Below are 23988 nucleotides of genomic sequence, written 5' to 3'. Positions count from 1 at the left end.
AGCCCGCTACTCGCTGCTCCTAAAAAAAAAGAATCAAAAGAGGTGGCCGAAAGAGAGGTCAATTTCGGGAGGTACTTAGTAGTATTTAGTGTTGATATTTTCACGACGAGATCGAGAAAATATCGGCGAGGGTGTTTCAAGCGGGCGGTAAAGATGATAAAAGAAAATAAGGGAAAGCGCAGTTCTTGGGTAGCAGGCGGCATGTGGCGGCAAGCGGGGAACATCGAACTGTCAAGCGCCCTGGTAATCCTGTCGGAGGTGAGGGCGGTGCGTGAGGGGCAGGGGAGGGGGACGTCGAGGAGGGATGGGGGGGGAGAGCGTTCTTCGTGCGTGCTTCTTGCTCCACGAAGGTTGACAGGTTGACAGTCATCTGCACCCTGAGGGAGCTTGGGCAGGTATGTGAATAGATAGATAGATAGATAGATAGATACATACATAGATACAGAGAGAGAGAGAGAGAGAGAGAGAGAGAGAGAGAGAGAGAGAGAGAGAGAGAGAGGGATTAGGTCACATCACGTCGAACCCAACCCGCGCAGTGCATGCATGTATGGAGAAAAAAGTGGAACAGGCAGGCTAGGGCAGGAGAGCTTAGGCACGGAGGCAGGGTCAGGCAGGTCGAGAGAGGCAGGCTAGAGGAGGCAGACTTAGGCAGGTAGGCTGACTGGAGTAGGTAGAAAGAAGCATGGAATGGGACTGACAGGCTGTAACAGGTGTGGGTATGCAGGTTGGGTAGGTAAGTAGGGAGATTAGGGTAAGGAATTAGTCTTGGGGAGGTAGGATGCTTGAGGTAGGGAGGATGGTTGAGGCAGGGAAGCTCAAGTAGGGAGACCAGGGTGAAGGTGTCGGGACCCAGAACACGAACAAGCAGAGGAATGACCATAACAGCACATACAATAATGACCCCAATCAGAGGCAAATACCGGATGGAGATATGGAGACAAGAATCGTAAATATCTGATAGGAAAGAGAAGGAAAGCATTTAGTCAGATACACAAGTCATACACATCTGATAGGACAAGCAAAGACAAGGAGGGTAGCGGAAACAGATACCCAAACCCAGATCCATAGGGTAGGGAGATTGGGGTAGTCAGGGAAACCGGGGTAGGGAGACTGGGGTAAGGAGATTGGGGCAGGGAGAATGGGGAGGACAGGGAGACGGGCAGATAGGTTGGAGCGAGAAGGCTGTACAGGCAGGCAAGCAAAAGGAGGTTGGATTTCGGCCCCTTGCAGACTCTTATGCTCTCTCTGCTCACTTTCCCCCGATATTCCCCCCTTACACACTCACACACATCAACACACAGCGGTACCAAGCTCACAAAAAACACCAAACCGCAAATACACAAAAAGCTAATCCAGTCTCTCGCAAGCCGGCCCCGGAAGGCAGATGAGGTGACACAACACAACACGACCGCCGGCGGGGAGTGCGTGTCGAGCCGCTGACGGAACGCTCGGGGTTGGGGTGAAGGAAGGCCTCTTGGTATAGCTGTTCTGGGTATTGTTGTTGGTGGTGGTGGGATGGGTGTATGTATGTATGTGTGTGTGTATGTGTGTGAGGAGAGGGGAGAGAGGGAGGGTGTGTGGTGGTGGGGGGGGGGAGGAGGCTGGGTAATGGTGTATGTGAGAGAGGATATATAGTTTATGGTGTGTGTTTGTGTGTTTGTGTTGGAATAGAGAGAGGGAGAAATTGCTTGGTGAGGTGCTTGTGTGTGTGTGCATGTGTGTGTGTGTGTGTGTGTGTGTGTGTGTGTGTGTGTGTGTGTGTGTGTGTGTTTGACGGGGGAGGAGTCGTTTCAACATGTTAGGTATGTGGTAGTGTGTGGTTTGTGGCGTGTGTTAGGATGTGGTTGGAGAACGGATAGGGTGTGTTAGTGTGTCTGTTTGCTTGTGTAGGCCTACCTGAGTTGATGGAAGACGTTGGAATGTGAGTGAGGAGGTAGATGGGTAGGTGATAGGTAAGTGGGTAGGTGGGTGCATGGGGTCCTTAATACGTCTTAGCCATGATGAAAGGGAGGCATTACTATAAAAATTATCTAGCCGTGTCATGGGTGGGTGGGTCCTATGTTGTGCCCATCTTCCGCTCACATGTTCCCAAGTCACACTCACCACTGTTTCCTAAGTTACAGCCACGAGCCACTCTCTGAGGCTGTCTGGGCTACCCGTCTTGCGAGTCTGCAGGTGTTTGTGGATGTTGGCGAGGCGGGAAGAGTGGCGATGTGCAGGGGAATGAAGTCAGCTTGTTGGGGGAATTTAGTCTGTTTATTTATTAATTTTGTTTACTACTACTACTACTACTACTACTACTACTACTACTACTACTACTACTTTTTTTTTTTACATCAAAGGAGACAGCTCAAGGGTACAACAAAAAGGAAACATTAATAAAAAAAGCCCGCCACTCGCTGTTCCTACTACTACTACTACTACTACTACTACTACTACTACTATTACTACTATTTGTGTGGGATGTGTTGTGGAGGTGTTATTTCTTTTATATATGTGTGCTTGTGTTTTTCGGGTCCCGCGGTTGACTTGTTCGTGTCGAGTTTGTTTTGGGGTATTTACTTGTTAACATCTTGGTCGCATACTGTACCTTCTAGCTCCAGGGGCGTGATCCCGCTCGGTGAAGTAGCGCCCTCGGGAACGGTTTCGGTGTTCTTGACCGTGAATTTGGACGTAAAGTTACTGTTGAGGATTTTGGCCATGCGTTTACTATCCTGGGTTAGTGATCTGTCTCATCTATATGGAGACCTATATTAGTTTTTACTTTTTTTTGTTCAAATGTATGTGAGAAAAATGATGATGATGATGAGGAGGAGGAGGAGGAGGAGGTGGAGAAGGAGGAGGAGGAGGAGTGCCAGGGAGGGAAGGAGGAAAAGGAGAAGAAGGAAGAAGTGCAAAAGGAGGAGGAGGAGGAGGAGAAGGAGGAGGAGGAGGAGGAGGAGGAGGAGGATATAGAACCCTTAAAACAAAACAACAACAACAAAAAAAGAAAACAATAAAACACTAAACAATAACGAATACTTATTACATATACAAACACTTACGCTACTTATTCATTTATTACTCTATATATCACTTTATTTATCTGTATACTTATCTACTTATCAATTTATTTACTGCAACAAGGAACTTCGGTGATGGTAGTGGTGGTGGTGGTGGTGATGGTGGTGGTGATGGTGAGAGCAATTGGGTGATGAATATGACGGTGAGTGACAGCTGAGAGGGATGGCAGGTGGGGTGGCTCAAGAGGAGGAGGAGGAGGAGGAGGAGTAGAAGGATATGAGTTTGAGGAGGGAAAGAAGTATCAAAGGAGGAATAATAGGCAAGAAAATGAGGAAGAGGAGGAGGAGGAGGAGGAGGAGGAGGAGGAGGAGGAGTAGAAGGATATGAGTTTGAGAAGGGAAAGAAGTATCAAAGGAGGAATAATAGGTAAGAAAATGAGGAAGAGGAGGAGGAGGAGGAGAAGGATATGAGTTTGAGTAGAGAAGGAAATATAAGAGGAGGAAAAGAAGGAGGAGGAATAAGAGGTTAGAAGAGGAGGAAGAGAAGAAGAAGAAGGAGGAGGAGGAATGGGAATAGGAGTAGAAGGATATGGGTTTGAGTTGAGGAGGAAGTATAAGAGGAGGAAAAGGAGGAGGAATAAGGGGTTAGAAGAGAAGGAGGAGGAGGAGGAGGGGCAAAATAGAAAAATAAGGTCAGAGGGGCAGAAGTTAAGGTAAGGGAACAGGTAAGCAGGGAACAGCAAGGTAGGCCAGGGAGGTTAAACAGGCAAGGAAAGGGAAAGACAGGTTATGTGAGACAGGTAAGGGGAGAGTAAGGTAGGCTGGGCAGGTTAGGTAGGTAAGGGCAAGGAAGGGAAAGGAAACATTGGTAGATCAGACAGATAGGTTAGGGTAAGGAAAGGTTGAGGTAGCAAGGTAGGTCGGGCAGGTATATAAGTAAAGATAAGTAAGGTAGATCAGGATGCTAAAAAGGTCAGGGAAGGGCAAGGAAGGCAGGTAGGTCGGGCAGGTAACGTAAGTGGGTCCAACACCTTCCCTGAGCGCGGCAAGAGTGATTGTTACGAGCCTCGCGCCCTAACTGTTTCCTTACGCCGCCCTGGGTTCACACACGCCTAACTAATGACCCCCATAACCACGGAGGAGGAGGAGGAGGAGGAGGAGGTAGAGTTGTGGGAAGAGGAGGAGGAAGAGGAAGAGGAGGAGGAGGAGAAAAAGATCAAAGACAAAAGATTTAATAGGGATAACAACACTACAATTACTTCTACTACTACTACTACTACTACTACTGCTACTACTACTACTAGAACGAAGAGGAGTGCGAAGTGGAAGAGGAGGAGGAGGAGGTATTCAAGAAGTACATGCAATTTGTATTTTCCCGTCTATCATTTCTACTGGAGGAAAGAGGAGGAGGAGGAGGATGTGGAGGAGAAAGATGGACGAATAAAATAATGAATAGGAATAGGAGGAGGAAGGAGAGGAGGAGGAGGAGGAGGAATAGGGATAGGGAGAAGAGAAGGCTAGTTTTATCACATATATCTTTTGACAGGGAACCAGCAAGACGCAGTTAGTGTATTTGTCTCGATTTCCAAGGCTACATATTAATTTGTGATCCCGTTGCTGAGGCGCACTACTATAAATCCTCCGTCAGCCGCGCGTGTCACATCTCACAGCGGGAAGGAATGGAGAGGAAGCCGGGAAGAGACTGATAGCGAACCTTTCTCTGTGGTGGAAAAGGAAAATAAAAAGGAAAACAAATAAGAGACTTCTGTACCTCTGTTGGGAAAGGAAAACAAGGAAAAGAGGGAAAATAATTAAGGACTGATGATAAACCTTGTCTGGGAAAGGAAAATAAGGAAAATAATAAAGGACTGTGGATGATCCTGGGGCGGGAAAGGAAAAAGAAAACAAGGAAAATCAGGAAAATAATACAGGAGTGACGATGAACTTATGCCATGAAAGGAAACTTCAGGAAAATAACAAGAAAAAAAACTTGATGGATTTGACGTGGGGAAAATAACAACAACAAGGAAAACAGAGAAAAAAAGATGGATTTGTGGTAGGAAAAGAAACAGAACTAAAAAAAAAAATATTGCACGAAGAAGATATTCAATAATTAAAAGCCAAAATAGATAGATAGATAGATAGATAGATAGATCCAGAGAGAGAAGATAGATAGATAGATCCAGAGAGAGAGAGAGAGAGAGAGAGAGAGAGAGAGAGAGAGAGAGAGAGAGAGAGAGAGAGAGAGAGAGAGAGAGAGAGAGAAGACTCCTCTATCTTTAAGGCCAGGTTCCACGAGCTTATCAAATTTTCCCCACAGAGATTAAGTTCCACGAGCCTATGAAAAATTTAAGGGGACGGAAGGAAGAGCCGAGAAGACAGAGACAGACAGACAGAGGGAGGATAGTTTATATACATAGGCCTACGCGTACATCTACTTAAGTTTTTGGGCATTTCTATTAACTTTTATCTTTTCTATTAACTTTTCAATTTTTGTTATTACTATTATTATCTGTATGTCATTTGTATCTTCTTCCTCTTATCTTTTATTAACTTCTTTTATATTTCTTTGTATCTCTTTCTTGTTATTTCTTATCCACGTATATTATTTGGCTATTCTTAAAGCTGTCTCTCTCTTATTTAATTTGTGTAATGTTATCGATGTTCTCGGTCATCAGAGAGAGAGAGAGAGAGAGAGAGAGAGAGAGAGAGAGAGAGAGAGAGAGAGAGAGAGAGAGAGAGAGAGAGAGAGAGAGAGAGAGAGAGAGAGAGAGAGAGAGAGAGAGAGATCCAAGATTATGGTATATTACTGTTTCCCACAAATTTTCGCAATAACAAGTACAGAACCGGATGTGTTCAAGGTTATGTTTATACAAAGGAATACATAGGAAGAACAGACACCAGAGGACCTATCGGTCTATGACGAGGGTGTCTGTTTACTACCGCTACTACTAGTAATTTATGTGTGGTAGGACATGACAGAATAGATGAAGGCTCCTCCCCACCCACCTCTCCCTCCGGCAACGTGTCGGCAGGAAACAGTTAGAAGAGAACACCATGTACTTTTATTAAGGAAGAAAGCCATGTACCTTTAAGGAGTGGTCGAGTAGCTTTTCTCTCTCTCTCTCTCTCCGCCTATTCATTTAGTATTCACACAAAACAAAAAATAAACTTACCATTGCAAATCTATTAAACCGCCGTGGTGTGAGAATAAAACCCTTGACATAAATAAAGAATAAATTAATTAGTACCTAACTACTATTAACCACCACCAACCTAACCAACATCTAACTTGAACTAACCACGTAATCCTCTTCTAATTATTCTTATTGCACTTCCCGGCAAAAAACAACAACAACAACAACAACCCTGTGTAGAACTAACCTAACTTAGTGTAATTCAACCTAGCCTCAAGTAACCTTACCTAATCTCTGGCGGGTGCTGAACATAAGAACATAAGGAGTCTGCAAGAGGCTGGTCTATCTACGAGTATGCAAGGCAGCTCCACAGTGTAAGCCTAACACCACCTAACGTCACTATCGGGCACGCGGGCCGCCGGGGAGGGGAGGGTCTTACAGGGCGGGAGGTTGCGCCGTTCATGCTCAACTCTTTACCGTCAACTTTGCCATATTGTCCCCACTTCCTGGAGGACGAGAATGGTGGGTGCCGAGGACAATGGAGGCGAGGGAGAGAGGGAGGGAGGGAGGGGTGGCGTGAATGAAGGAGAGGGAAGTGGGATGGGTTGAGAGAATGGGAGAGCGGGAAGGGCCAGTTTTGGAGAGAGGAGGTTGTGAGGAGGAGGAACACAAAGGAACACAAAGGAAGAACAAACAACAGGAGGAGGTGGTAGAGAGGGGAAAGGGTGAATGAATAAAAGTTAAAGGAATGAATGCAAGAAACAGGAAGAATTAGGAAGAAGAGAGAGAGGAAAGGAAGAGAATGGACAGGGGAAGGAAAGGGGTTGAATGGAGGAAGGAGAGAGGGAGGGAAGTAACAGTAAGGAGGAGGAGGAGGTAAGGAGGGAAGGAAGATGGAGGAATTAAGATTAAGGAGAAAAGTGAAGGGACAGAAGGAAGGGAGGAGAGAAGGGAAGAAGAGATAAAGAAGGATGATGATGGAAGGAAGGGGAAGGAGAGAAGAGAGGAGGAGGAGGGAAGAAGGAAGGGAGGAGAGAAGGGAAGAGGAGGAGGAGGAGGAAGGAGGAAGAGGAGGAAGAGGAGAAGGAGGAAGGGAGGAAGGGGAAGAGGAAGGGAAGAGGAAGAGGAAAGGAAAGTGATTGGGAGAGAGAGAGAGAGAGAGAGAGAGAGAGAGAGAGAGGAAGAGGAAGAGGGAGACACAAAAGAAAGTGGTGATGGAGGGAGAGAGAGAGAGAGAGAGAGAGAGAGAGAGAGAGAGAGAGAGAGAGAGAGAGAGAGAGAGAGAGAGAGAGAGAGAGAGAGAGAGAGAGAGAGAGAGAGAGAGAGAAAGAGAGAGAGAGAGAGAGAGAGAGAGAGAGAGAGAGAGAGAGAGAGAGAGAGAGAGAGAGAGAGAGAGAGAGAGAGAGAGAGAGAGAGAGAGAGAGAGAGAGAGAGAGAGAGAGAGAGAGAGATGCAAATATTCGTAATGACTGCATAATTTCGAAACATCAGCTTAATGAAATAATCGGAACTAAAACAATGACTATGTAAATTATGTAACGATGATATATTTTCCCTTCATATAGTCGTACCACTAACCAACGTTGACTATATATTAATTATCTCCTCCCGAAATTGACCTCTGTTTTGGCCACTCTTCTATACTTTTTCTTATAGGGGCAGTGAGTGATTAGCGGGCTTGTTTTTCCTCATTAATATTTGTTTTTGTCCTTGAACTTCTTCCTTTACTGTAAAAAATATAAGTCTGACCCAATGAAACACAAAGTAATACGGATAAAGTAGCTTCTGAACTTCTATAATGGAAATATCACAACAATAAAATGCAAAAAAATATATATTGCAACTAATTTTAAGAGATTGCGATTCATATTATCTCTAAAAAAGTATAACAATGTAGAATGGAAATGTTTTTTGTAATTATCCCATCTCATTTCTACCCTAGCTAACTTACCTTTATGCTGTCCAACTTCCTAGTGCATGAGTTTACCCGTACTTCCATGCTTTGATCTCCTGCACTATACAAAAACTCCATTATACTATTTCCTACATGCTAATGATTTATGTTCTTTCAAGAGGAGAGTATCAAGACACTTCTCTAGATAAAACTGATCATGATTTCTCCTTTTTTTTTACTTATTTTCTTTGTTGGTGATACGTGTTGGGTTTTATTTTGTCTCCTCTACCATAAAACAAGATTAGAAAAGATACACAAAACAAAATAAAGAAGATGATGGAAAAGACATTAAAAAGTAGTAGTAGTAGTAGTAGTAGTAGTAGTAGTAGTAGTAGTAGTAGTAGTTTAACATCATTAATCGATATTGTTTATACATAGACGTTTATACTCTGAATGCTAACCTTTTATTGTTGAAGGAGAAGGAAAAGTATTAATTCACATCTTACCTCTATGTCCTTCTGGTACCGGTAATCAGTTATTCTTTGGTTCCCTTCAGTACGAGACCTCCTTCTAGTTAGTTACGTCAAGCATGTGTTTTCTTACCCTCGCCAGACACTCGGAGACAATCAAAACCACTACTGTTCTTTATTTTTCTAGTACCATTAACCCGTTCGCTGCGATTGGTACGGATTCGGCTTTCACTGGTAACCTGGTAACATATACTCCCAGGTCTTTCTCTGCGTCTGTGGTGGATAGTGGAGTGTTATCCATGTGGTATTGGTATGCTGGATATCCTCTCCCAAGGTGCAGGACTTTACATTTTTCCTCTTTGAATTGTAGCAGCCACTTTTTGTTCCATTCCTGTAGCTTGGTGATGTCTTCTTTTTTTAAATCCGCGGTCAAGGGGTTAATATTATTCTAGTACCGGTAATCACTTATTCTTTGGTTTCCTTCAGTACGAGACCTTCTTTTCGTTAGTTAATGTCTTCCTGCCTCGGCCAGACACACCACCACCGCCAGCACCACCACCGCCGCCGTTTCATTCAGCAAACTTCAACACACTGGCGGCTCAGGCTTGGCCCTAAAGAGCTTGGGGAGTGCCGCTGGATCCGCCCGGCGTGCGGTGCCTCGGGGGCCATCAGCAGGTCGCGGGTGCCTGCGCGGATTAGGTAAACAGTGCCATTTGGAGGCGAAATCAAGGTCGTTAAGAGCGAGATCACCGACGCGAGCGCTGCGCCGACTCATCAACGACGCCGCTCATTACACACGGGGGAAAAAGGGGAAATAAGGGATGGCGGAGGTAGAACGCACGATAACTTTATTTTTTTCCATTCCTGTGTAGCAAATTTCGAAACACCAATAAGAATAAATAACTAGAACAAGACTGATCAACGATTCTGCTCATTATACAAGAGGAAAAAGGGGAAAATAAGAAATAACAGAGGTAGAACGCACGATAACTTTATTTTTTTATTCCTGTGTAGCAAATTTCGAAACACCAATAAGAATAAATAACTAGAACAAGACTATGATCAACGATTCTGCTCATTATACAAGGGGAAAAAGGGGAAAATAAGAAATAACAGAGGTAGAACGCACGATAACTTTATTTTTTTCCATTCCTGTGTAGCTAATTTCGAAACACCAATAAGAATAAATAACTAGAACAAGACTATGATCAACGATTCTGCTCATTATACAAGAGGAAAAACGGGGAAAATAAGGAATGACAGAGTTAGAACGCACGATAACCTTATTTTTTCCATTCCTGTGTAGCAAATTTCGAAACATCAATATAATAAGTGGAATAAGATTAGGATCATCAACGACTCCGCTTATTACACACGGGAGAAAAAGGTGGAAATAAGGAATGGCAGAGGAAGCACGTACAGGAACTTTTCTTTTTATTTCTGCATATGTTGGTAAAGACTGCCTGCATGCGTGGCTCATTTAGAAACATTAATATACATTTTTTCACAGCCAGGAGAGCAGCTGAAAGGGAATAAATAAATAAATAAATAAATAAATAAGTAAACTCAGCAACAAAATAACCTGCTAGACACTGTTTGGAGAGGAATGACTAAATAAGTAAACTCAGCAACAAAATAACCTGCTAGACACTGTTGGGAGAGGTCAGAAAAGAGGTCAATTTCGGGTGGATAGATGTCTTGATGAATAAATGAATAAATAAATGAATAAATAAACCCAGCAACAAAATAACCTGCTAGACACTGTTGGGAGAGGTCAGCAGAGAGGTCAATTTCGGGTGGATAGATGTCTTGATGAATAAATGAATAGAACAAGACAATGACCATTAGCGATTCTGGTGGGGTGTCTTGATGAATAAATAAATGGGACAAGAGAGTGACCATTAACGATTCTGTTCACAACTCACTGGAAAAAAAAGGAAATAAGGGCTGGCGGAGGAAAGACTTATACGAACTTATCTTTTTGTTAAATTTGTGTATTGTCGCAATGTCTGCATCGCTAATTTAGAAACATACAAAGGGCGCGGGGTCAAAATAAGGAATGGCGGAGAAAAGACTTATACGAACTTATCTTTTTGTTAAATTTGTGTATTGTCGCAATGTCTGCATCGCTAATTTAGAAACGTATAAAGGGCGCGGGGTCAAAATAAGGAATGGCGGAGGAAAAACTTATACGAACTTATCTTTTTGTTAAATTTGTGTATTGTCGCAATGTCTGCATCGCTAATTTAGAAACATACAAAGGGCGGGGGGTCAAAATAAGGGCTGGCGGAGGAAAGACTTATACGAACTTATCTTTTTTGTTAAATTTGTGTATTGTCGCAATGTCTGCATCGCTAATTTAGAAACATACAAAGGGCGCGGGGTCAAAATAAGGGCTGGCGGAGGAAAGACTTATACGAACTTATCTTTTTGTTAAATTTGTGTATTGTCGCAATGTCTGCATCGCTAATTTAGAAACATACAAAGGGCGAGGGGTCAAAATAGGGAATGGCGGAGAAAAGACTTATACGAACTTATCTTTTTGTTAAATTTGTGTATTGTCGCAATGTCTGCATCGCTAATTTGGAAACATATAAAGGGCGCGGGGTCAAAATTAAAACTAGCAGAGACGAGACGCACTTAAACCTTCCTTTGTCACCCGTGCTGGTCCTCTTAATAATTAACTGAACAGCTCTCTTGAGATAACCTGAAGTGTTGTTAACGAGGAGTGAATGACGCGTGCTGATAAGAAGGATAATAATGATAATGAAAATGATAAGTATTGAGGACTTGAAGATTGTTGATACTGCCATTATTTCTCCTCCTCCTCCTCCTCCTCCTCCTCCTCCTCCTCCTTCATCTATTCTATCCTGTCCTCCCACACATAGTTTACTAGTAGCGGTAGTAAACAGACACCCTTGCCATAGATCGACAGGTCTTCTGGTGTCTGTTCTTCCTATGTATTCCTATGTATATATCCTCCTCCTCCTCCTCCTCTTGCATTCTATCAACATGGTACAGCCTCGTAAGGGCCATCAGGTCTGCTGTTGTTTGTTCTTCCTTTGTGTTTCTTTGTGCTCCTCCTCCTCTTCTAGGCTGGTGTCTCTAACTGTCTCGTTGATTTTCTAATTATTGAGTCAACCTGAGTGTGTATCTTTAACAGGTGAGACCAGACTAGTGAAGGTGCTGGGTAACGAGGAGGAGGAGGAGGAGGAGTTAGGAAGAAGTACAGCAAGAATATGAGTGGCAGTTTAGTTGAAGGTGAATTATTATTATTATTATTATTATTATTATTATTATTATTATTATTATTATTATTATTATTATTATTATTATTATTATTAGTAGTAGTAGTAGTAGTAGTAGTAGTAGTAGTAGTAGTAAAAACAAAATACTAAAAGGAGGAGGAAGAAGAGGAAAGGAGGAAGAGGAGGAGGAGGAGGAGGAGGAAGAGGAAGAGGAGAAAAGACAAAATTAGAGAGAGAGAGAGAGAGAGAGAGAGAGAGAGAGAGAGAGAGAGAGAGAGAGAGAGAGAGAGAGAGAGAGAGAGAGAGAGAGAGAGAGAGAGAGAGAGAGAGTGAGAGTGTGAGTGTGAGTGTGTATGTATGTGTGTGTGTGTGCATGCAACTTCCATTTCTGTATGCATATATGGTTATTCATGGCGGGGTATGCATGTGTGTGTGTGTGTGTGTGTGTGTGTGTGTGTGTGTGTGTGTGTGTGTGTGGGTATTTGTCAAGCGTATATCCACTCTCTTTAAGGCCACAAAGAGAATGGAAGACGTAACAAATCATATGAGAGAATTGAAATGAAAAGAAATATAGAAGAGAAATAAAAAGCTGACCAAAACTGAAGAGGATGGAGAATGAATGATTGAGGAAATGAGAAAAAAAAGGCGAAGGAAGGGAAACAGGTGACCAAAAATAAACTTATAATTATTTACCTGTCCATGGCTCCACACCTATACCTGGCCTTATAAATCAAACACTTACTTACCTGTCTCTGCCTCTACATCTATACCTGGTCTTATAAATCAAACACTTACTTACCTGTCTCTGCCTCGACACCTATACCTGGTCTTATAAATCAAACACTTACTTACCTGTCTCTGCCTCTACATCTATACCTGGTCTTATAAATCAAACAATCGCCTACCTGTCTGCCTCCACACCTATACCTGGTCTTATAAATCAAGCAATTACTCACCTGTCTCTGCCTCTACACCTATACCTGGCCTTATAAATCAAACCTACGGGAGTTACAGAACACAAGATACACAACACCTCAGGGAAACATCTTATTAAAACCCTCAACCACACACCTTTAAATATGAACACCGCTACCTGTCCTTATTAGTCATATCTACGGAGCGCCGAGAACCAGACGAATGAAAGCGATGGTGAGGGACCACGATGACGATGACCGAGTTAATTGGCATTCCCGACAGGTGGACAGGTAGAGGGTAGGCTTAAGATTGCGCTGCGGCCAGGTGACGTAATTTGAGCCCAGGGACGCACGTACACACACACACACACACACACACACACACACACACACACACACACACACACACACACACACACACACACACACACACACACACACACACACACACACACACACACACACACACAAAGATATAGATAGAAAGGTAGATAGATAGACAGACATATAGATAAATAGATCGATAGATAAGTAGAGAGAGAGAGAGAGAGAGAGAGAGAGAGAGAGAGAGAGAGAGAGAGAGAGAGAGAGAGAGAGAGAGAGAGAGAGAGAGAGAGAGAGAGAGAGAGAGAGAGAGAGAGAGAGAGAGAGAGAGAGAGAGAGATTGAGGGACTGAGAAACAGAAACAGAGACATATATACAAAGACAGACAGACACAGAGAGAGACAGATATAGAGAAAGATAACAAAGCAACGATAAATGAAAACTTCCGGCAAAAAAAAAAAAAAAAAAAAAAAATCCACTACGCCGTCCAAATCGAGCTCCAAAAAAGGCACTAAAAAGCGGCTCTCTGAAGGGCTTCCCGCGTGGCTTCTGTTGACGCTACCACCGCCGCCGCCGCCGCCGCCGCCGCCACGCCTTCCCCGGGTGCAGCTGCGACGCTCACACTATAGTCTGCCCCAATTATTCCTGTTTCTCGTGATTCTTTTGTCCTCCTACCGCTCGCCTCGCTTACTCGGCTCTTCTCGCTGATTGGCTTCTGTTGACATGGCTGCGGAAGGCCTCGGGTTGGTAGCTGGGGTTATACGCGTGATGTATTTGTGGGATTGATGTGTTAGTCAGTCCCTATCACTTGCTACGGAGGAACACGAAGGAAATAATGAAGAAAATACGGTACAGTTGGGAGGTAAGGAAAATTAGAAGAGTTATGAATTATGGAGTGAAAATAAAGCAGCGAATAGAAGAAAAAATAAGAAAAATAGTGAAAAACAGAAGAGAAATGAGAAGGGAGGGAAAGAAAATGAGTTACCCAACGAGAGAAGGAATATAAATGCAAAATTGAGAGATAAGGAAAATGAGAAAAAATGAGTTATGAATTATGGACTGAAAATAAAGAAGCGAATAGAAAGAAAAGAGAAAATAGTGAAAAACAGAAGAGAAATGAGAAGGGAGGGAAAGAAAATGAGTTACCCAACGAAAGAAGGAATATAAAAGCAAAATTGAGAGATTAGGAAAATTTAAAAAAATGAGTTATGAATTATGGACTGAAAATAAAGAAGCGAATAGAAAGAAAAGAAAAAATAGTGAAAAACAGAAGAGAAATGACGAGGGAGGGAAAGAAAATGAGTTACCCAACGAGAGAAGGAATATAAATGCAAAATTGAGAGATAAGGAAAATTAGAAAAATGAGTTATGAATTATGGACTGAAAATATAGCAGCGAATAGAAGAAAAAATAAGAAAAAAATAGTGAAAAACAGAAGAGAAATGACGAAGGAGGGAAAGAAAATGAGTTACCCAACGAGAGAAGGAATATAAAAGCAAAATTGAGAGATAAGGAAAATTAGAAAAATGAGTTATGAATTATGGAGTGAAAATATAGCAGCGAATAGAAGAAAAAATAAGAAAAATAGTGAAAAACAAGAGAAATGAGAAGGGAGGGAAAGAAAATGAGTTACCCAACGAGAGACGGAATATAAAAGCAAAATTGAGAGATTAGAAAAATGAGTTATGAATTATGGAGTGAAAATATAGCAGCGAATAGAAGAAAAAATAAGAAAAATAGTGAAAAACGGAAGAGAAATGACGAGGGAGGGAAAGAAAATTAGTTACCCAACGAAAGAAGGAATATAAAAAACAAACAAGACAGACATTCCATTCTATTGATATGGATTGGGAGGCCACGGGTTAGTAGGTCAAGTTATAAGTGTGTCCTGTGTCTGAGGTTCTTGTGTTATAGTTTTTTGGTTCCTAGATAGTTCGCCATCCTGTGTTAATCGGTCACTCACTCTTCGCTTGCTACGGTTAGGTTCTGTTGACATGGGTACTGGAGGCCTCGGGTGGCGGCTAAAAATATGTGTGTTGTGTTTCCGATGTTCTTTTGTTAGTATTCAATTAGTTCATAGTTTGTCGACCTTTGTTAATCGGCCACTCACTCTTCGCTTGCTACGGTTGGGTTCTGTTGACATGGGTACTGGAGGCCTCGGGTGGCGGCTAAAAATATGTGTGTTGTGTTTCCGATGTTCTTTTGTTAGTATTCAATTAGTTCATAGTTTGTCGACCTTTGTTAATCGGCCACTCACTCTTTGCTTGCTACGGTTGGGTTCTGTTGACATGGGTACTGGAGGCCTCGGGTGGCGGCTAAAAATATGTGTGTTGTGTTTCCGATGCTCTTTTGTTAGTGTGATCGTTCGCCTCGCTTTACACTATCTGTCGCGGCTTCTGTTGGCGTGGGTACAGGAGGCCTCGGGTAGGGTTCAAGTTGTAGGTTTGGTGTTTTCTTTCCCTACAGCTCCTACTGACAGCCATACCGGTACGAAAGTGACTGCTGTACTCTGTTGATATAATGATGTAGAGTATGATATTAGAGAAAAGATGGTAAGAGGTATTTCGTAATGGGTTTCTCAATTTTTTTCCTTTTGACTTTACCAATACAATTAATTATTAGTAGGGTATTAGTATTAGGTCAGTAGATGCAGTGAGAAGGATAGGAATGGAGAAGACACTGTACCAATAACTCTTACTATCTCTGCAAAGTGTTAGAAAAAAAAACCCATTGAAAAGGCCGTGAGAAAGAGAGATTCTGAAGAGGAGACCATCACGAATTGCTCCTCTCTTTACTGTGTTTGAAAATAGCAGCAAAAAGTAGCAAAAAGGAAGTGTTTTGAAGAGAAAGACCACAACAAATAGCTCTTCTCTCTACCCTGATTGAAAGGAGCAGGAAGAAGGTCGTTAAAAAGAAGAGGAACTGAAGAGGAGACCATCACGAATTGCTCCTCTCTTTACTGTGTTTGAAAATAGAAGCAAAAAGTAGCAAAAAGGAAGTGTTTTGAAGAGAAAGACCACAACATATAGCTCTTCTCTCTACCCTGATTGCAAGGAGCAGGAAGAAGGTCGTAAAAAGAAGAGGAATTAAGAAGGAAACCACGAACAACATCACTTTACCGTGTTTGCGAAGAGGAGTAAAAATGAAATTAAAAAGAGAGGAATTTAATGGAACATCACGAATAGCAGTCCTCCTTACCGTGTTTTAAAAGAGCAAAAAAAAGGTCGTGAGGTCGTAAAAAGAAGAGGAATTAAGAAGGAAACCACAAACAACATCACTTTACCGTGTTTGCGAAGAGGAGTAAAAAGGAAATTAAAAAGAGAGGAATTTAATGGAACATCACGAATAGCTGTCATCCTTACCGCGTTTTAAAATAGCAGAAGCAAGGTCGTGAGGCATTTATAAGATAGCGGTGTGCAGGAGGATAAGAATAGACCAAGGACAGGGGATGAGGGGCATACAGAGAGGCATGGAGAGATGATATGTTGGCATGTATATATAGCGGGTCCAACACACGCTACGGCCGGCATACTAATAACTCGTGCAAGGATGGACGTTAACCTAACACGTAAACTGGTATTTCTAAATATACCAGCGCCTCAGTTCGCCTGTTTTTTTATTTTTTATTTTTTTACCAACAGAGACAGCTCAAGGGCACAAAAAAAGGAAACAATAATAAAAAAAAGCCCGCTACTTGCTGCTCCTAAAAAGAATCCAAAGAGGTGGCCTTTGAAAAACCTCTCGTAGAAGTAGAAGTTTTAGGTATTTCTTTTCATGGTGTTTTGTGACCCTAGTGATTGTTTTACCCGACTTCTGCATCCTGGACGGGAAAATCAGCTATGGAAACTCGGTTAATCTTCTCTGTCAGTTCGCCTGTTTCAAAAGCCTCTCGTAGTTGTAGAAGTTTCAGGTCTTTCCTTTCATGGAGTGTTTTGTGACCCTAGTGATTGTTTTACCCGACTTCTGCATCCTGAGCGGGAAAATCAGCTATGGAAACCCCGCTTAATCATCTCTGTCAGTTCGCCTGTTTCAAAAGCCTCTCGTAATAGTAGAAGTTTCAGGTCTTTCCTTTCATGGAGTGTTTTGTGACCCTAGTGATTGTTTTACCCGACTTCTGCATCCTGGACGGGAAAATCAGCTATGGAAACTCGGTTAATCATCTCTGTCAGTTCGCCTGTTTGAAAAGCCTCTCGTAGAAGTAAAAGTTTCAGGCCTTTCCTTTCATGGAGTGTTTTGTGACCCTAGTGATTGTTTTACCCGACTTCTGCATCCTGGACGGGAAAATCAGCTATGGAAACCCCGCTTAATCATCTCTGTCAGTTCGCCTGTTTCAAAAGCTTCTCGTAGTAGTAGAAGTTTCAAGTCTTTCCTTTCATGGAGTGTTTTGTGACCCTAGTGATTGTTTTACCTGACTTCTGCATTCTGAGCGGGAAAATCAGCTATGGAAACTCGGTTAATCTTCTCTGTCAGTTCGCCTGTTTCAAAAGCCTCTCGTAATAGTAGAAGTTTCAGGTCTTTCTTTTCATGGTGTTTTGTGACCCTAGTGATTGTTTTACCCGACTTCTGCATCATGAGCGGGAAAATCAGCTATGGAAACTCGGTTAATCTTCTCTGTGGCCTTGGGAAGTACTTGTGATGGGAGCCTGAGACGTTTAATATGGACTTAAGAATATTACCGTAAGTGGAAGATAGACTTTGAAGCTTTGAAATAGGAAAGAACTATGAAAAAGTTATCGTATACCATAACCGCCATGACCACCACCACCATGACCACCACCACCACCATCACCACCACCACCACCACCACCACCCTCCCCCGAGCTCCCAGGTGGACACTATCATAATAACCAATTAGTCTTCCCCTCCTGCCTCACACGCAACACGTCTCAACATGTCTGATGGAGCCTGGCAACCCCTCACACCTCACGACTCATCTCCTCTCTCCTTATCTTTCCTCTCCTTATCTTTCCTCCCCTTATATTTTCTCTCCTCCTTATATTTTCTCTCCTTATCATTCCTCTCCTCATCTTTCCTCTCCTCATTTTCACCCTTGAGAGAGAGAGAGAGAGAGAGAGAGAGAGAGAGAGAGAGAGAGAGAGAGAGAGAGAGAGAGAGAGAGAGAGAGAGAGAGAGAGAGAGAGAGAGAGAGAGAGAGAGAGAGAGAGAGTTTGATCAGTTTCTGGACAACACTCTTCTTCTTCCTCCTCCTCCTCCTCCTCCTCCTCCTCCTCCTCGAAGACACAACAAAAGACAGTCGAACATAGTGAAGACTCTCTCTCTCTCTCTCTCTCATCGTTTTTCTTTTTTTCTTTCCTTTGTTTCCTGTCTCCAACGTGTCTTCCTCTCTTTCTCTCTTTTATTGGTGTCTTCTCCTTCCCCCTCTTTCTCCCTCTCTCTCTCTCTTTCTTTCTTTCTTTCTTTCTTCTTCTCTTATTTTTTCTTTTGACGAACACGCTCTTCCGTCTTCATTGTTTCCCTTCTCCTTGTATTCTTCTCTCTCTCTCTCTCTCTCTCTCTCTGGTTCATTATCTTTTTAAGTCTTCCTTTTGTGTCTGTTTTTCTTCACTTTCTGATTAATGGTTACAAAGGGAGGGAAGGGAGGAGGGAAGGAAGGGAGGGAGGGAGGGAGGGAGGGAGGGAAAGATGGAAGGAGGGCAAAAATAGTGAGGAAGGAAAGAAAGAGGGAAGGAAGTTAAGAAGGAAATGAGGAATGATGGAAGGAACGGAGGAAGGAAGGAAGGAAGGAAGGAAGGAGAGAAGGAATTAAGAAATAAGTACATGAATGAATATTAAGCCAAAGACATCCATTAATATATTTTTCATCGCTATAAAACATCCAATTTCTGCCTTAAAATTAAAACATATACATTTACTTATGCTTAAGATAAGTAAATAAGGGTTAGGATTTTGTTTTAAGTCAGGGGATGTTAATAAAGAGAAGAACAATTGTTTAATGGAAGAGGTACTGAAAGAAAATGGGGCTAGGGTTGCCGGGGGTGAGGTTTAAGGGGGGCTACTCTATAATTAAGGGAAGATGGGGTCAGGGTTGCCTTAACAGAATAATTTGCGGACCATCTAGGGAATACGTTGGATTTTGGCGGCAAAGTCTGACCGATGCCCGCGAGCGTTATAATATTATAATGGTAGAAGTTTTAGCAGTGACTGAGGCGTTGCAAAGTTTAGAGAGGATGAAGATAGCAGGATTAAAAGGATGATAATTGGCAGCAGATAGATAGGTAGAAAGTGTTATTATTAGCGTTAGTATTATAATAGTGGATGTTTTAGCAGTGAGTGAGGCGTTGCAAAGTTTAGAGAGGATGAAGATAGCAGGATTAAAAGGATGATAATTGGCAGCAGATAGATAGGTAGAAAGTGTTATTATTAGCGTTAGTATTATATTAGTGGATGTTTTAGCATTGACTGAGGCGTTGCAAAGTTTAGAGAGGATGAAGATAGCAGGATTAAAAGGATGATAATTGGCAGCATATAGATAGGTAGAAAGTGTTATTATTAGCGTTAGTATTATATTAGTGGAAGTTTTAGCAGTGAGTGAGGCGTTGCAAAGTTTAGAGAGGATGAAGACAGCAAGATTAAAAGGATGATAATTGGCAGCAGATAGATAGGTAGAAAGTGTTATTATTAGCGTTAATATTATAATAGTGAATGTTTTAGCATTGACTGAGGCGTTGCAAAGTTTAGAGAGGATGAAGACAGCAGGATTAAAAGGATGATAATTGGCAGCAGATAGATAGGTAGAAAGTGTTATTATTAGCGTTAGTATTATAATAGTGGATGTTTTAGCAGTGAGTGAGGCGTTGCAAAGTTTAGAGAGGATGAAGATAGCAGGATTAAAAGGATGATAATTGGCAGCATATAGATAGGTAGAAAGTGTTATTATTAGCGTTAGTATTATAATAGTGGATGTTTTAGCAGTGAGTGAGGCGTTGCAAAGTTTAGAGAGAATGAAGATAGCAAGATTAAAAGGATGATAAGCGGCAGCAGATAGATAAAGAGGGTTAGTATTAGTGTCAGAGTTAGTATTAGTAATATGAGTGGATGTTTTAGCAGTAAGTTAGACGTTGGAAAGATCAAAGAGGAGAAGCCTGCAAGATCAAGAAAGATGTGACTGACGCATAATGATAATAATTTCGAAAGGACGAGAACGAACGAACGGACGAACGGAGGGAGGAAGGGAAGGAAGAAATGCGAATCTCCAGGAAGGATCGAGTTTAGCAAATTTATGAAGAGAGAGAGAGAGAGAGAGAGAGAGAGAGAGAGAGAGAGAGAGAGAGAGAGAGAGAGAGAGAGAGAGAGAGAGGGAGAGAGAGTCTGAGGGAGATAAATAGTGTATATAAGAGAAGAGACGAAGAGGAGGAAGAGAGGACACGTAATAGAGCTCCAGGAAGTATATTAATGAAGCCAAAAAATAATCTGAGTAAAAATAAGAAGAAACAGGATAAAGAAGGAAGAGAAAGACGAAATACTGTAACAAGGAGAAAGCGAAGAAGTAAACAGAATAATTGAATGAGAGGAAGAATAAAAAAGGATACTGCAAGAATAAGGAGGAGGAGAAACAGAATACCGAATCAACGAAAAGGAAGAAAAAGACGAAATAGTGCAAGAATTGGAGGAGAATCAGACGCTGTACAAAATATACGAAGAAGAAGGAAGGTAAAATGAAATGAGAGAAAAGGATCTTTGAATAAGGTAACGAAAGAATTAGGTAGATAGATTAGGGGAAGGCAGTGACTGAATGGTTAACGTGCCGGCGCCGCGTGGCCTAAGACTACCCACATGCTGTACTGAGAACCACCTACCAAGCCGGACTCTAGATTCGCTTTCTAAAAGAGAGGCTTAACCCGTCCGCTGCGATTGGCACGGATTTGGCTTTCACTGGTAGCCTGGTAACATATACTTCCAGGTCTTTCTCTCTGGTGGATAGTGGAGTGTTTCCCATGTGGTACTGGTGTGCTGGATATCCCCTCCCAAGGTGCAGGACTTTACATTTTTCGTCATTGAATTGTATCAGCCACTTTTTGTTCCGTTCCTGTAGCTTGGTGATGTTTTCTGGTAGGAAATCCGCGTCAGGGGCTTTAAGATGAGCTCCGGGGGGGCAGCATCAGCCAAGCAAGATGGCGTTGCTATAACATTTGCCTGCGCCACAAAAGGCTGGGGACGACCATCAGGCCCCACTATTATACGAAACCCTACCGGCGCCATAGGCCGAAACGTAAAAAAAAGACATAGATAGATAGATAGAATGATAGATGAGAGAGAGAGAGAGAGAGAGAGAGAGAGAGAGAGAGAGAGAGAGAGAGAGAGAGAGAGAGAGAGAGAGAGAGAGCAAGCAAGCAGGAAATATGACAAAGATGCGGGTTGACAACTGACGTGTTTCTCGTTTCCTCTTGTCGACGCGAAGAAAAGAAAGAAAAAGTGAGAGAGAGAAAGAAAAAAAAGAAAGAGTGAGAGAGATAAAAACAACAGCATGGGTAAAAGACAAAACACACGCAGAGGGAAGCTGCAGATGGCGTCCACACATATTAAAGAAAGAAAGAAAGAAAGAAAAAGAATCAGGGAACCAGCGAGCGATAGGGAAAGAAAAGCGATCGAGACGGAAAAGAAAAAAAGACAAAAACAACATCCCGCGTGAATACCAATATAGAAAAAAAAAACAAATTATAATAAAATGAGAAAAAAAATGGACTTATCGGGAACGTAAGAAAGGGAAAAAACACGTTCCTGATCCAATCCGTCTCTGATAAAGAAACAAATAAAGAGTAGAAAAAAAAGCAGACCAGACCAGCACTCAGATTATTTCCATATTTATTTATTTCTCTTTCTTTTTTTCTTTCTTTTTCTCCCGTTCGCTCCGTCGTGAATCCATTTTTTATATCGCTCTCTCGTGTATCCATTTTACTGTCGCTCTCTCGTGTATCCATTTTTCCATCGCTCTCTCAATGATCTTGTTTTTCCTGGTGATTCTGTACTCCTTGCGGTATGGCTGGAGGTCCTGGTGATGGCTCTCGAAGTGCTGCATGAGGGGCAAGGTCTCCTGGGCTCAAACCAAGGTCCAGTCGTTTGGAGACTTGCTAGATGACACAGTTTAGTTAGTCTGTCCATGGATGTGGTGAGGATGTCGAGGTCATCTAAAGCTTCATATAACCTGGTATTGCTCGGGAAGACCGTCGGGAGTGGAGGCAGCGAGTGAGTGAAGCAACGCACCCCTGCCGCATGCTCCCCATTAGTTAGTTAGTCTCTCGTGTATCCATTTTTTATTAATCTCTCTGGTATTCATATTTTTTTTTTTTTTAATATCTCTCTTTGTATCTATTTTAGCCGACAAAAGGAAAGCGGATCGGACGAAGTATTTTGACAACGGTTCACGATCAAAAAGGAAATTAAAATCTTTCATTATTCCGTTTTTTCGTTTATTTCAATCTGCTTATCATTATTTTTTCCTCCCCTAAGATTAGTAGTTTGTTGAGACTTATTAAAAACGTGGAAAAAAAGTGAAAATAATAGGAATGCCGAATCGAAAGTGTCATCTGCAGAGAGAGAGAGAGAGAGAGAGAGAGAGAGAGAGAGAGAGAGAGAGAGAGAGAGAGAGAGAGAGAGAGAGAGAGAGAGAGAGAGAGAGAGAGAGAGAGAGAGAGAGAGAGAGAGAGAGAGAGAGAGAGAGAGAGAGAGAGAGAGAGAGAGAGAGAGAGAGAGAGAGAGAGGTTCCAATACTAAGACATCTTTATTTTTCTCCTTGATCCATCGGGGAAGACCGGACGAAACGACGCTTTATGACTGATTATTTTTTTCCCTTATATTTTATCAAGGGATTAAATCATCTTTCCTCTCGGTTCTGATTCTTCTTCTTACGCGGCGCCGAAGAGGATCAGAATGCATTGCCAGAGTCTTATTTTTTTATTTCCTCTTCCATTCCCATTATCTTATCTTTCGCCGGGCTCGACACACACACACACACACACACACACACACACACACACACACACACACACACACACACACACACACACACACACACACACACACACACACACACAGAGAGAGAGAGAGAGAGAGAGAGAGAGAGAGAGAGAGAGAGAGAGAGAGAGAGAGAGAGAGAGAGAGAGAGAGAATCTAAACACCATCAAGGCTATAAAAAATGTATGATCTCTCCTCATAATATCTTCCCTTAAATTCATCTGGCCTCTTTATTATCTCTCTCTCTCTCTCTCTCTCTCTCTCTGTCAGCCTTCTACTGTTTCTTTCCTCGGCATATCAGATACCACAAATGAAAATCAGATATCACATGCACAGATCTCTCTCTCTCTCTCTCTCTCTCTCTCTCTCTCTCTCTCTCTCATATCTATCTGTTTATCTATCTATCTAACCCTTTACATTTTTCTACTCAGCTATTCTGATAAACTCTCCTATTTTTCCTAACGTCCATAAATCACTACGTCTATATATCTTCTTTTATCCGTGACCAATTTTCGCTTAAAGTTACAAAAGGGGACGAGAGGGAGAGAGATATATAAGTCCCTGCATATTTTTCCTCTTTTCTCTATGTATATCAACGTTCACATCTTTGAAAGAGAGAGAGAGAGAGGGAGAGAGAGAGAGGAACAAAGAAAGAGTCATATGCCCCGAAATTAACTCTCACTTTTACGACGGACTTTTCATAGCATTGCATTGCTTTTCATCAGCGGGGAAAGGGAGTGAAGAGCTTATACGAGCGTCAAAGAACAGCAGGAGTATTTTGAAGGGTTTTGGCGTGAAAGAACAGCGAGGATTTTGAGTGGATTGACTATTACTACAGATAAGAGAGAGGGAGATTGAGAGAGAACGAGAGAAGGGGTATTTTTGAAGGGTTTTGGCGTGAAAGAACAGCGAGGATTTTGAGTAGATTGACTATTACTACAGGGAAGAGAGGGAGAGATTGAGAGAGAGAGCAAGAGGAGAAGTAATGTTGAAGGGTTTGGCGTGAAAGAACAGCGAGGATTTTGAG

At 42.3% G+C, this 23988-nt stretch overlaps 1 protein-coding gene and 1 long non-coding RNA gene across 3 annotated transcripts in view; both read left to right on the top strand.

Moving 5' to 3' along the window:
• Positions 1-23988, top strand: part of LOC126980834 (uncharacterized) — an 83121-nt gene that overhangs the window by 4042 nt on the left and 55091 nt on the right. The window lies entirely within an intron of this gene.
• On the top strand, positions 18646-20231 carry LOC126980835 (uncharacterized). Of its 2 annotated transcripts, none has more exons than XR_007733618.1 (3): positions 18646-19354; positions 19484-19612; positions 19871-20231. It is a non-coding gene; the product is annotated as an uncharacterized LOC126980835 (long non-coding RNA). The 2 variants fall into 2 exon arrangements; XR_007733619.1 differs by lacking the exon at positions 19871-20231 and adding an exon at positions 19742-19869.

Source organism: Eriocheir sinensis, chromosome 45 (assembly GCF_024679095.1).
Source record: "Eriocheir sinensis breed Jianghai 21 chromosome 45, ASM2467909v1, whole genome shotgun sequence".
In the NCBI taxonomy this organism is placed as follows: Eukaryota; Metazoa; Arthropoda; class Malacostraca; order Decapoda; family Varunidae; genus Eriocheir; species Eriocheir sinensis.
The sequence above is the reverse complement of the archived record's forward strand: the minus strand, read 5'-3'. Positions and strand labels throughout refer to the sequence as shown.